This window comes from Gobius niger (assembly GCF_951799975.1).
Source record: "Gobius niger genome assembly, chromosome: 12".
NCBI lineage: Eukaryota > Metazoa > Chordata > Actinopteri > Gobiiformes > Gobiidae > Gobius > Gobius niger.
The window spans coordinates 2,472,553-2,487,409 of record NC_136863.1 but is presented as its reverse complement, the minus strand read 5'-3'; the positions used below and the strand labels follow the sequence as shown (position 1 = coordinate 2,487,409).

The 14,857-nt window shown below is 40.9% G+C and overlaps 1 protein-coding gene across 1 annotated transcript in view; it reads left to right on the top strand.

Annotated features, from left to right (window-relative positions):
* Positions 1-5,032: 5,032 nt before the first annotated feature.
* Positions 5,033-14,857, top strand: part of LOC306971708 (pituitary homeobox 3-like) — a 21,009-nt gene continuing 11,184 nt past the window's right edge. Inside the window, exon 1 of the mRNA XM_079568065.1 lies at positions 5,033-5,180. The gene's annotated coding sequence lies outside the window, so the exon portion shown is untranslated. The remainder of the gene's footprint in view (positions 5,181-14,857) is intronic.

The window sequence follows — 14,857 nt, the reverse complement described above, 5'->3', positions numbered from 1 at the left end:
AGTGACACACATGTGACCATAATGTGACAAAAAGTGATAAATGTGACTATAATGTGACAAAAAGTGAGACAAATGTGACAAAAAGTGAGACAAATGTGCCCATAATGTGACAAAAAGTGATAAATGTGCCCATGATATGACAATAGTGTGACAATGATGTGACAAAAATGTGACAAAAATGTGACAAAAATGTGACAAAAAAATAACAAATGCCAAATCCAGGCTGAAAACTGTTATTTTTACCCATGAACATGCACTCTTGCTTTTTACTGTGAATAATGTTCATGTTGAAGTTTGATGAATTAATTTGATCTACTTCCTTGTTCTTTTTGGAAGCCCTGTGAATTGCCTCGTGTGGAGTCGATTTCCTGGTCTTTAAAACCAGGGCTGCTCAAAGAGAAAATCTCGATCTCCAGATTCCTCCAGGTTTTTTTCCACGTGTCGTCGTCTAAAGGGTTTGTGGTTCAGATTCAGATATGAGCGTTATCTGCTGAGGAGCTGTTTGAGCAGCTGGCGTCGTATCAGGAGTCAAACCCACAACCTTCCACAGAGGCATCAGGCGGGAAACAGCGGAGCAGCAGGAAGGTCCCGGGTTTGATTCCCACCGATTCCACAAAGCTCCACAGATTCAGAAAAGTCATGCATTTCCATCAAATCAAATCAAATGTATTTATAGCACATTTAACCTCTTACCACCCGCCTGAACCAAATGCCTTCTGTCCTCTTTGACCATTATATAGGCCACCTAATTTGAAAGCTAAGACCCACAAAACTGATCTTTTTCCTCACGTTGTTGCTGTGTTGTGTCACCTTTTTTATGTAATTTTTTAGTTGAGTTTTTGTCACTTTTTTTGTGAATTTTTGTCATTTTTTGTTAAGTTTTTGTCAGTTTTTTTTTGAATTTTTGTTTTTTTTGTGTGGAATTTTTGTCAGTTTTTTTGTTGAATTTTTGTTGATTTTTTGTCACTTTAATAGTGAATTTTTGTAATTTTTTAGTTGCGTTTTTGTCACTTTTTTGCTGAATGTTTGTCATATTTTTGTCACATTTTTGTTGAATTTTTGTCACTTTTTTAGTGAATTTTTGTCATTTTTTGTTAAGTTTTTGTCACATTTTTGTTGAATTTGTGTCTTTTTTTTGTTTGTTTTTGTCACTTTTTTGTTGCGTTTACATCCTTGTTTTCTTCTCATTTTTTGTGGCTGTTTTGGTGCTTTTTTCCCAAGAAGCTTTTTGATTAGGGTAAAGCCAAACTGGAGAAAATGGGATCCGTTCAGGTGGGAGTTAAGAGGTTAAAACAACTGTTGTTGACCAAAGTGCTTCACAAAAGGTCTACAGTACAGAAAACATATATAATAATAATAAACAAAACACAATATACAAAACAGCAAAGCACAAACAGCTCAGATTTGTGCTAGACATTGTTTAAAGCTTTTGCATAAAAGTGTGTGTTAAGCAATGATTTAAAAATGGTCAAGTGTTTATATTTTCCCTAATGACAGAAAAGTAACTCACAGACATTTGGAAAAGTCACTTTAATCTGAGCACTGGAAAAAGTAATGTGTAAGGTTACTCGTTACTGAAGAAAGTAATCAGATTAGAGCAACTCTTTACTGGCCTGACAGTGTGTGCATGTGTGTACTTGTACTTATGACATAGTGAGGACCAGTTTGAGTTTTTAAAGGGGGGTGTTATGCAAAATGGACTTTTTCAAGCTTTACATCATGTTATTCTGTCACTCCCTCATTAAAAACATGCCTGAAGTGTTGCCTTGGCACATTCACGTATTTTTGAGTCATCTGTAAAAACTCTGATGGCGGCCATTTTAGGGATAGCTTTGCCTGAGTCCTCCTAGGAACGCCCCCACCTCCTGGAGACGCCTCCGAGCTTTCGTCACCAGCCGAGTAACCAACCACTGCTCCTCAGCAGAACCCCCTCCCCACTGATGCCACAGACAGCGTGTGGAGGGGGCGTGTCTAAAGGCTCAGAGGTTCTTAAAGAGACAGAGGCCTATTTCAAGACATTCACTACAGCCATTTTGAGAGAGACATTTTATACAAGGCAGTTATTCTAATTTACTGCATTTACAGACCAACAGAAGGTTTGTCATCATTGTAGTGTGATATAGACTGGTGCTATGGGACTGAAAAAAGCAGAATACCCCCTCTTTAACCAGAAGAGAGAGGACATTTTGGGTGGTTCTCACTTTTTTGAAGGACTGTTAGAAGGTCAAGATGTGGTTTTAGGGTTAGGGTAATACATTATGTCTATGAGTGTCCTCAGTAAGATAGGAGTACAAGATTGTGTGTGCGTGTGTGTGGCTGGACGCAGCAGAGACTTCAGACTTCCCACAGGTCGCTGCAGATCAGGTGGAGATGCAGGAGTGTTCTGGTGGACACAGTTGGAAGAGGAGGCCGTGCACATCGTCAGAAGCTCTGCAGCAGGACTCAGTCATGTGACCCGTCAGACCTGGACAAACACAGCTGGAGCGGCACAATCTCAAAGTGAATTCTGAACGCGTTGATCACTGAGCAAACAGAGTTCCTCCACACACGACGGGCGCTCTTTGTCTTTATCAGGAAAATGACTGTTTCAACCACAGCGGTTTCATCTACGAGTCTGTGTTTCTCCAGGACGGAGTGGACGCTCACATGAGGTCACAACAGCAGCCTAGAATTGAAAATGGAGTTTGTGCAGCTGTCGTGGTGTGAGAACAGTCCAAATGTTTCTGGTTAACCTCTTAACTCCCGCCTGAACCGAGAGGATCTTTTTCCTCACGTCATCAGATTTTTTTCCCATCATTTTTTTGTTGGGGATTCAACTCATTTTTGTAACTTTTTTGTCATTTTTTGGTCAAATTTTTGTAATTTTTTTGTCACATTTTTGTAATTTTTTTGTCACATTTTTTGTCAATTTTTGTCAATTTTTTGTCATTTTTTTGTCATTTTTTTGTTAAATTTTAATCACATTTTTGTATTTTTTTTGTCAATGTTTTCTCACTTTTTAAGCTTAAACTGAGGCGTCTATAGAGCAGAACTCCAGCCCATATGACGTATGAACTGCTGCAAAGATTATGTAAATTGTTCGTTATATATATTTAGTATTTTGATCGAGTTCTTATTCCAACCTTTGTTTAGAGATCTTATATACATTTCAATTTCATTTAAGAATATTTTAAGGAGGGGATGACAAATGTCTTCACTAAATTTTACTTTATGAATATGAAATTTACCTAAAACAATAAATAAGTTCACCATAAATTTTATTTTCCAGTTGGTGTGGTTATAATAAGTTACTATGTTTTGGTAATTCAATTTAATATTAAATGATGTTTTCTGTCGCACGTAAGATTCAAGGTCTTTCCAAAGTTTCTCACTGTACTTCCAATCGAAGAATAAGTGTTTGAGGTTTTCTTCGCTTGTCTCACAGAAAGTACAACCTGATGATTTGTCCGAGTACTTTGCGACTCTCAGAGTAGTCGGGTACACATTATGTAGCACCTTCCACCTTCTAAAAATTGAGCAGACCAGTAGGCTTTGCAGGCAGGTATTGGTGCTGTGCCAATAACCTTAATGAAGAAGAACAGCTGTTGGTGATGTCATTTCCCCTTCCCCTGGGTAAGGACGGTCCAATTGGGAAAAATGCTGCTGAAGCTCTAGTTCACTAACTGCAGAGATCTAACAGTTGAAAGGTTAAAGGTCAGGAGCTCGGGTTAGGACATAAAGGCGATAATTTGATGGTTTCAGACTCTGCTTCGTTGCTGAGATCCAGGAAGAATGGACTTAACAAACAATAATATGTGACTTACTTTACATCAAAATACAGACCCGGTGGTGGATTTTGCACATTTTATAACATTTGTAAAACATTTCGACTTCCAGACGATCCCTGTAATGCAGATGCAGCAGGTAAACAGGTGAACATCTGCATTTTCAGAGACTTTCTAAACTGCACAGACTCGTTACGAGGCCGCGACGTCACTCTTTGTTTCTTCCTGTGTCGACTATTATTAGACAACAAGATAATTAGTTTGACTCTTTCAAATCATTTGCAAAACGATTTGCCTTTTTGTGGGAGACAATGGCCGCTCCCTTCACTTTGTCCAAACAAACTCCTCTGTGTGGGAATAATAACCGGGGCCTGAGGCTGAACGACTCAAACGCTCCTGCCATAAAAATCTGCTGCAGTCGTTTCCAACAACAAAAGATGAAACTCTCACGGTCACAAGCGCCGCGCTCGACCTCGGGCTACGGGACAAAAGACGAGAACCAGGCGAGCGTTTTCACTCCAGCTCCGCTCTGTGTCTGATGTGGAAAGTCCCTCCTCAGGCCCAAAGTGGACGAGGAGGAGTCCTTTCGCTGTAACCTCCATACGTCAGACTCAGACTCATATCTGCAGATTCTGCACAGATTTAAGGATGATATCTGGAAGAGAGCGATGTGCGGGTAAACATCGAGGTGGGAGTTCCCCAAGGATCCGCCTTGGGGCCCCTCTTGTTTGTCATCACTTTTTTTTGTTGTGTTTGTGTTGCTTTGTCTGTGTTTTCGCCTCGTTTTCTCCACTTTTTGTTGTTTTTTGTTGCTTTGTTTCCTTCACTTTTTATTATGTTATTGTTTCTTGTCCAACACGTCACTTTTTCATGTTATTTTGCCCCTTAGTTGTAGTGTTTTTTTTGCTTGTTGTTTTGTTCACAGCCTATAGGCCCGTAAAATGCGTCATTTGAAAGCTAAGACCCTGTGTTTCTGAAGGTTGTGGGCTCCAGGATCTGATTAAATCGTCACTAAAAGGAAATCAGAGATTCTCCTCGCGCCCCTCGCAGACAGAAAGAACAGAGCGACCCGGGCGCGCGCCCGACACAATCCCTCCTCCTCCCGCGCGTCCCCGGCACGCAGCGGCGGCGCGCATGCCCGTGTCCTCCTCGTGCACGCGGCATGGGATCAAACCTTCGCAGGCTGCGCTCCACGGCTCCAGCTCTGCGCTCGGCACGGACACGGCACATCACGGCACGAAGCGCAAAGAAGAAGAAAAACAAAAGTATCAAACGTCTCCCCGGGTCCGCGTGACTTTTACCGCCACGTACAAACACGAAGGAGGCGAGGGAAGGAGGGAAGGACGCCGGAGCGGAGCGTGTGGCCCCCCCGTCCCGCGCTGAACTGGATTATTTCCTGGACCGGACCGGACCAGCGTGAGTACGGCCGAGTGTCCACACGCGCTTTTACGCACTGGGTTCAAACAACTTTCCCTTCACCAAAAACAAACAGAAAGTGATGCGGTGGGACAGACGTGAGGAAGGAAAACTTCCATCACATAAAGATCAGGTTGGAGCGTTTCCTTTGGCCCAAACTCACACAAACAGGAACAGGCTCGAAATATCGGAATCCGGAAAGTTCGGACACGATATTACACAGTTTATGCTAAATTAACTTTTTATAACGCATTTGTAATTTCTAAACATTTCTAAACATCAGACAATAAAGAAGAATGGAGCAGCATTTGGATATTCGACAAATTAAATACTGAAAATATTTCCAAAACACGCAGATGGATGAATGTACTTTATGTTTTATTTATGAATCTGTGGCATAAAAGATCTGCTGATTCTGGAAACAACCGCTGCGCTTTTCGGGGACATTAAAGGCCTTCGTTTTGGCACAATCCATTAAAAGCCTCAAACAACTCGGAAACGCGGAGGAAACAAAGCATAAATTGAAAGTAAAATTCCTACCAAATTTCGTTGATAGTGATGGATTTGTAGACGCGGTAAATCCGTCAAAGCGCGTTTTGTTTCCGCGCTTTTACGCACGGACATGTTTGTCACGCAGATCACTTCACACAAAGACTACGCGTCCTAAAAACGCCAGATAAACCAGATTCGTTTCCCCCATAACGCGGCGGGTTTAGATGAAGAGACGTGGGTGAGCGCGCGCCTCTTTAACCCCCGACTCTCGCTTCACTTCGGCGCGTCCTGTTGGGTCGAGTTTGGTTCGTTTGGATCAGGGCGAGCGCGCGACGCGACGGACTCAAACACCACGAACGGAGGACACACAATGAATCTGTGCGGGTTAAAATCACGCGTTTGTTTGGTCTCAAGTTGAAGCGCGGATGGGGAAGGCGCGCGCGTGGAAGGAAACGCAGGCCGGGATTCGGGTTTCGACGAGAAAATGAGACTCAGTTCGTAATTTTTTTTTTTTTTTTTTTTTTTTTTTTTTTTATTTGTCCAGTGCCGTGAACAGCTGCGACTTTGTGCGTAAAGAGTTCTTCGTCAGATCGAACCTCGGGCGCTGCTGCAGATCCGCGATGAAAAGCTTTTGTTAAACGCTGTCACTAAGGCCGAATAACGCGGAGCTTTGAGGCTTTTTTTATTATTTTATTTTTGCGAAATGAAATCACAGTCGGGAGAGTTTATGCTTTTGACTGGGAGGATTCAAATCCACAAATCACTGCGGCGACGTCCGTGCGTAATCTACACTTAAAAGGTCGCTGTGGCTGTTGTTCAGAGGCGGGCAGAGTATGGACCAAATATTTACTCAAGTAAAAGTAACGCTGATTTTAAGTCGCCATAAATTGTGTGAAACAAAATATAAACTCGTGTGGAAATCGCGATGTTTACAAAGAAATGTCCAGGAAAAACGGACCTCAAGGAATTTAACCTCACGCATTTTTTTTTTCCAGTCCGGCTTAACCCAAATCTAAAAGCTTGTGGACTGGAGTTTGCAGCCCGTAGGCCAGAGTGATGCCTCATGTGAAAGCGACAAAACTCAGAGGTTTTTCCTTGCGTTGTTGCCGTCACGTTTTTCTCCCTTTTTTTTGTCACGTTTTCATAGATTTTTTTTTTTTTGGGCCACATTTTTGTCCCTTTTTTAAAGAAGCTTTTAGATTTGAGTAAAGCCAAATTGGAGAAAATGTCCTCGGTTCGGGGGTATTAAGAGGTTGAATATTTATTGGAAAAAGTAACAATCATTTTTACTCAAGTAAGAAACATCATTAAAACTACTCTAAGTCCCGGCGATATTACGCGGCGTTTAAATCTGGCGATGTTCGCGCGTAATCCAAACTTAAAAGACAGTTTCCGCCATGTTGTTGTTGTTATTATTATTTCCCTCATCAGTCCGAGTCCGGAGCTGCAGGTAGAGCAGCGCACGTGCCCATTCGAACTTGAGTTTCTATTTTAAACTCTGCTCTTATTGTCGGGCCCCTCGTTTCGCCGCGCGTAATGCGCTGCAAAAAGTCATGTCAGGTTAACCGGGCGCATTTTCTCCAGTTCAGCTTTACCCAAATCTGAAAGGTTACAGCCTATAGACCAGCGCAACGCCTCATTTGAAAGCTAAGACCGACAGAACTTATCTCAAAGGATTTATTTATTTATTTATTTATTTATTTTTTGCGTTTTTGTGGCTTTTTCATCTTCCTTATAAGGACAGGTCACTTAGCGTTTTAGATTTGGGTAAAGGGCAAACTGGAGAAAATGTGGTAACGAGGTTAAAATAAACCGAGCACATTTTCTCCATTTTTGGCTTCACCCAAATCTAAAAGCTTCTTGAAAAAAGTGACAAAATAGCGGCGAAATCGAGGATGAAAATATCTTTGTTGTTGTAAAGTTGAGCTATTTAAATAAACTTTGATTTATTGAACAAAAAAAAGTGACATAAAAGTAACAATAACACGATAAGAAAGTGACAAAACGTGACGACAACGCGACAAAGAAGCGTCAAAATGCGCGTAAAAAAGCAACAACAAAAACAAGATAATATAGATTTACGAAAACAAATAAAAAATGTGACAAAAACGCAGCGACAACGAGACACTTTTGTAGGTCTTAGCTTTCAAATGAGGCGTTACACTGACTTATAGGGTGAAGCGTTTAGATTTAGGTAAAACTGAACTGGAGAAAATGCGAGGTCACTTATCAAGGGGCAAATATACTCCAAGTAAAATGCACCTATTTTTAGATCGCGTTTTGCGCTGAGCCTTTGAAGCCCTGGGATCGTTTGGCTCCGATGCGTAATCGCTGCGTAAAGCGGAGAGAGAACGGCGCGGTTTATGGCGCGGGTTCGGGCTTTTTATTTCCACGTCTGCGCCTTTAAACGACGCGCAATCGGCCCGATGGAAAATCTTTACAATTTAATAAATACAGCCTGTGTTTGTGCGTAAACCTCGGCACGGGCTCTGATTGGACAAAGGGTTTTCTTTTCCATTCTCTCTCTCTTATTTTTTGGACCTTTATTGTCGCGTGATGCCCCGGAGACAAACTGACCTGGAGGGAGTTCTGTAAAAAAAAAAAAAAAAAAATCTCTGTGTTTTAAAAATGTTTTATCTCCGTATCTTTTTAAACTCGTGCGTAAATCCTCGCACTGACCCTGGACACGAACAGGACACATATCGCAATCTGCGGTCACACGAGATGGAAGCGCGCGCGCGAAACCACAATGATGATGAAGGCCTTAATGTGAGGGTGAAAAAGGCGGCACGTTTCTATCTTTTGAGTTTTGTTGCGGCGCGTCCAGGCCGCTCATTGACTTCAGGGGGGATTACGGTGGGATTTACTTTGAGCTGCGGCCTCGCGGTGAACCGGAGGGGACTCGGGGACGGCGGAACAATCACAAAAGAGGATCATATTTAAAGAGGGGTTAATTGAGATACACAAAAAATACAATGGTCGGGATAAATCTGCAAACAAGTCACTGGTAATTTACTATTTGATATTTTATTCGAGCATAAATGGAAAAATGGCAACGGAACAGTAACAGAACATCGACACGGAACTCTCTTTCCGCGTTGCCCCGGGTTACATTTGAGAAAATCCGTTTTGTTTCTCTTTTTTGTTGTTTTTGCTGCTTTTTCGTGGCTTCTTAATCGCATTTTCATCCTCGTTATCGTCTAATTTCTGCCGCTGTTTTTTCCCTCAAGAAGCTTTTAGATTTGGGTAAAGCCGAACTGGAGAAAACGTGCTCGGCTCCGGTGAGGGTTTGGAGGTTCAAAGCCAGAGACTTGATGACTTATTGTTCAAAGTCGCGCAGTGAATGTCCAGCTTCGTGCGTAAAAGTGCGGCGAGGTCGTGCGTAAAACGTGTCCAAACCTCATTGATTTACGGAAAAGCTGTGAAATATAACACAGAACGCGCTCTTCGATGACAGACGGTTGTTGCTCCCTCCCCGAGGCCTGACGTCGCGGCTCCTGTAACGTAACTCCCGCAGACTGAGGTGGATTTAAGACTTAATCCAGTTTAAACCGGGAGCAGCGGCGCAGGGTTTACGCACAGAGCGCTTTGATCTGCGTAGATTAAAGAGTCAAGTGGAACCAAACACTCCCGTCATGTAAACCGTAATCACGCGTAAATCTGACACTTGGAGCCTGATTGCTTTTAATGCCTTTTCTCAACCGCTCTTTTTTTTGACACGTTTTCAAATTTAGAGGCTGAAAAATAAAAACATTTTACGAGAAAAAAGGGAGATTTTACGCAGAGAAATGGATCTTCCCCACGGACATTTAGGTTTGATCATTATTTCATTATAACCCAAACCCAGTGCTTTTTCTCTTGTTTTCTCCACATTTTAAAGCTTATGGACTGGAGCCGACGCCTCATTTGAAAGCTAAGGCCTGCAAAACTCACCTAAGCGTCATTTTCTTCATTGCTTTTTTGGGCCACGTGTCGTTTTTTTAATTCTAGTTTATTGTAACTGTGATCAAGCCACAAAAACGTGATGAAAACACGACGAAAACGTGACGGTCAAAATCTTGGATGAGTTTTGTTGTTGTTGTCTTATAGCTTCTACACTGTAAACTCTCCAGGCGAAAAGCTTTGAGATTTGGGTAAAGCTTAAATAATTAAATACAGATAAATAGAGCAGTGACAGGGCCCGTCTGGAGCGGAGGGATTTGGAGATCTGTGCCCGCGCATGTTTTAACGCGGCGCCGGGATCGTTTAGGTCTTTAATTATTCACGTCATTTGCATCGGCGTCTCCAGATGATTTGCCTTTTTACGCACGGTTTTAACTGCATTTGTTCAACGTTCAGGGTTTGGCACATGTGGTGTCTCGTATATATAAACGCTCACCCGGAAATCCTCGCAGGTTTAGCTGATTCAGTGCTTCTGCAAAGATTTATTCTCATTTCTCTCACATTGATGGGACGAGGTCTCCACTTCAGCCGCTCCTGCAGACTCAAACTTTACAGCCTCGAGGGATTATTTTTTTTTTTTTTACATCTATTTGCGAACCTGATTTATGAGTTTTATATTTCACAAAACAAGGCAAAATTTGGGATTTTTACAAATAATTCCAAAAGATCCAAACATTCAAACCGGGCTCAAGTGTTTAGATTTTATCACCAACAATATTCAGAGACCAGTTTGGCCCAAAACCTGAATTTGAAAACATTTATTTGTGGGTTTTTCCAAGAGCAAACTGAACGCCAGGGCCGAGCACAGAGGGGCCACCGGCTCTAGGGCCACCGGTCCCGCCTCAACCGAGCTTTACCCAAATCTAAAAGCTAAAAAGAAAAGCATCAAAATAGCGAGAAAAAGAGGATGAAAACATGAGAAAAACACAGACAAAAAATGACAAAAATGTGGCGACGTGACGAAAAGTTTCCGTCACTTTTGTAGGTCTTAGCTTTCAAATGAGGCGTTACATTGTTGATCTCCAGTCGAGAAGCTTTTAGATTTGGGTAAAAAAACAAAAATTTGACAAAAACTCAACAAAAATGTGTCAAAAACTCAACAAAAATATGACAAAAATTCGACAAAAAATGACAAAAAATCAACAAAAATGTGACAAAAAATCAACAAAAAATGACAAAAATTCAACAAAAATATGAAAAAAACTCAACAAAAATGTGACAAAATTTCAACAAAAAATGACAAAAATTCAACAAAAAATTACAAAAATTCAACAAAGTACCACAAGGTTCAATTTTTGGACCACTATTATTCATTATTTATATTAATGATTTTGCTTCTGTTTCTACGACCGCCTTTCCCGCTCTTTTTGCTGATGATGCCGATCAAAAAAATAATAATAAAAAGCCGAACTGGGGAAAATGCACTCGTTAGTGTTAAGGCGGGGGGTAAGAGGTTAAAATATGTATTTGTGGAAGTGTCACAATTACGCTCATTTGGGTCAGGCTGGTCAGAGTCCAGGGCTGTTTTTCAGTCCCAGTCCGGCCCTGTTGAACGCTCCGCAACTTAACAGTATTTTAAAGTTTTATTTTGAAAAGCTCATTTACCGAGCTTTTCAAAATCAAGGCGACCTTTGTGTTCTGACTTCAGGGCGGTGGAAATGAACGCTCGAACTGGCGGCGCGGTGGCACAGTGGTTATCTCCCAGAGGACACCCCCCGTCTGTGTGGGTGTTCTCTGGTTTCATCTACCACTAAAACATGCACAATAGGCCCGGATGAATGAGAGCGTTTGAGAGTGCGAGGGTGGGGCGTGTTTACATGTATGTATCCAGGTTCATTAACGTGTTCTGTCCAGACCAAATCAATGAGATAAATAAACAAATGTTTGGACCAAACTCAGTCCTGTTTCCGACACGCGTTATTAACCACAGACTGTAATCCACGAGTCTCCACCAGGGGGAGGCAAGTTTTCTTGGCAGATTTTCTTTATTGTAAACAGACCGAGGGCCGAAGCCGCTGATTATTTGCCCAAAGTAAAGCCCAACACTGGAAACATGACCATCTTAAATGAGATAAATGACTTAAAATGTCTTGAATTAAAGTTCTTCTATGTTGAATTTGAGTCTGTTTGAACTAATCCAAGATACAAACGCTATAGTGCCAATGGAACAAGAATAAAAAAGAAAATAACGACTACGAGAGGTTTAATCTCATCTAAAACCAAATCTACTCAAACCTTAGATTTAATCTGTTAATTCAAGTAGATTTATGACATTTCTTCCTGAAAACGATTCTTTTCCAGTGCACTTCTTTCAAATGCCAGTCTGTACATAATATATGACCTAACTGCATTGACAGTATTTCTACCTTTTTTACTCCCATTTAACTCTAATAATGTTAAAAGTTCTCTCTGATTTGTGTGATAATGTTTCTCAAAATCATCTTGAGGGCCAGAGGTTCTGTGCTGGAGGGCCGGATTTGGCCCGTGGGCCTGACGTTGCCTACCCCTGGACTAAAGCATCACAGAGTTCAAAACTTTATGAACCTTTTAAAGTTTGCAGATTCTGTTCCAAATGCGATGATGAAGCTCGTGTAGAAATGTTAAAGCCCTGGGCGAGTGAGATCCCGTTAAAGCTGTTGGGCTTTTCCCAAAGAGTTCTGAAAGTGAATATTATATATAATAATAATAATACTGAGTGAGTTCACATGCGCTGCAGTAATCTGGTTGTGAGGCGGATCCTGATGTTTCAGATGTTTCATTTCTACATTTAACCCCTTAACTCCCACCTGAACCGAGCACATTTTCTCCAGTTTCAAACCGATCCAAAAGCTTCTGGAAAAAAGGTGAGAAAATAGCAACAAAACTGAGACAAAAACAATGATGAAAATGTGAAAAAAGTGAGAAAAAATTGACGAAAAAAGTGCCAAAAAAGTTACAAAAAATGTACAAAAAAACTACAGAAATTGACAAAAAAGTGAGAAAAAATGGACGAAAAATGGAGAAAAAATTGACGAAAAAGTGACAAAAAAATTGCAAAAAAGATACAAAAAAACGACAAAAATTGACAAAAAAGTGAAAAAAAAATTGACGAAAAAGTGATAAGAATTTGACAAAAAAAATGCGAATAATTTGACAAAAAGTGACAAAAAAGTCACGAAAATTTGACAAAAATGAGCTGACTACCCAACAAAAAAAGTGATGAACAAAAATCTGATGACGTGAGGAAAAAGATCAATTTAGTTTTGTAGATCTTAGCTTTCAAATGAGGCGTTACACTGGCCTACAGGATTTGGGTAAAGCTGAACTGGAGAAAATGCTCTCGGTTCAGGCGGGAGTTAAGAGGTTCAAAGTCGAGTTTAAGACTTTGAGAGCAGAGGCTGTGGCAGAGAACTCAGAAACAGCTTTACCCCAATCCAAAAGCTTCTGGAAAAAAAGCTGAGACGAAAACAATGATGGAAATGTGACAAAAAAGTGACGAAAAATTGATGGAAAAAGTGGCAAAAATGTCACAAGAAATTGACAAAAATTGACGGAAAAATTACAAAAAATTGTCAAAAAAAGACAAAAATGTGATAAAAATTCGACAAAAAAAATTAAAAAAATTGACCAAAAAAAAGACCAATAAATGACAAAAATGTGACAAAAAATTACAATAAAATGACAAAAAAGTAAAAAAAAAAAAAATGAGTTGAATCCCCAACAAAAAAATGATGGAAAACAAAATGTGATGACGTGAGGAAAAAGATCCTCTCGGTTCAGGCGGGAGTTAAGAGGTTAACAGGTTTCTCCCTTAAATGTGGCTCCTTTACTCTTTACACAGAAATGAATGTGATGTTTTTGCTCTGGAGCCGCACTAGGGGGCGCTGTGACCAGACCCTGATTAGACTCTGTTAACTGTGTTGTTGTTGCTTTTCGAGGCACGTTTTTTATTATTTTATTATTGTGTTATTGTTGCTTGTTGATGAGTTTTTAAAGGCCAGAGCGACGCCTCATTTGAAAGCTAAGGCCTTCCAGAGTGTGGGCGTGTGGTTTGAACTGAACGATCACGGAGGTTTTGAGCTAAAGTCGTGCGAGAGAAGCTCAAACTGTGTCTTTGTTTTTCCTGTTAGTGTTTGTTTGGATCCCGGTTTGTTGACATTGTTCTGCTGTGTGATTATACATGACAAATATTTGAGTATAAGTATCATTAAGTATCGTTAAAGTACTGGTAAATAATGTAACAGAGCGCAGTCCTCGTCCTGGGTTCGATTCCCAGCTGGGCGGGTCTTTCTGTGTGGGGTTTACATGTTCTCCCCAGGCTTCCTCCTGTTTCCCCCACCACTAAAACATGTACAATAGGTTCCCCTGGGAAAGAGATATTCTTGATCTCAGCGGGACTTTCCTGGTCGGCCCGACTCCAGTGCCCTCCTCAAAGTCAAAGCCAAAACTCCGCCCACTTTTGTCGCTGATGCTGGTCGGCTCGGCGAGAGGATCTCCACGGTAACGCTCAGTGCTGTCACGTGGGCGTCGCCATGAACTGTGCCCGCCCCTTTTCTCCTATCGGTCAACATTAGACTGGAGAAGTCACTGCACGAAAACAAAGCCGTTTTTTAGGCCGAGACAAATCATCGACTAAACATCAGATTTGAGCCGAGAATATTTTCTCAGTTTAACCCCTTAACTCCCACCTGAACCGAGCACGTTTTCTCCAGTTTGGCTTTACCCCAATCCAAAAGCTTCTGGAAAAAAGGTGGGAAAATAGCGACAAAACTGAGACGAAAACAGTGATGGAAATTTGACAAAAAGTGAGAAAACATTGACAAAAAAGTGACAAAAAAATTGACAAAAAAATGACAAAAATGTGATAAAAATGTGACCAAAACAATAACAAAAAATTGCTGAAAAAATGAAAAAAAATATGACAAAAAAATACAAAAATGTGATAAAAATTTGACAAAAAAATTACAAAAATGTAACAAAAAATGACCAAAAAAATGACCAAAAAAATGACCAAAAAAATGACAGAAAAAATGACAGAAAAAATGACAAAAAAGTTACAAAAATGAGTTGAATACCCAACAAAAAAATGATGGAAAAAGAATGTGATGACGTGTGGAAAAAGATCCTCTCGGTTCAGGCGGGAGTTAAGAGGTTAAATGAACGGGCTTCGCGCTCGACCGGAAGAGCTGAGACAGCGGAAGAGCAGTGACGAGGCAAGAAAAGGCAAAAAGAGGCAAAAGTGGGCGGAGCAGAATGAGGCCGAT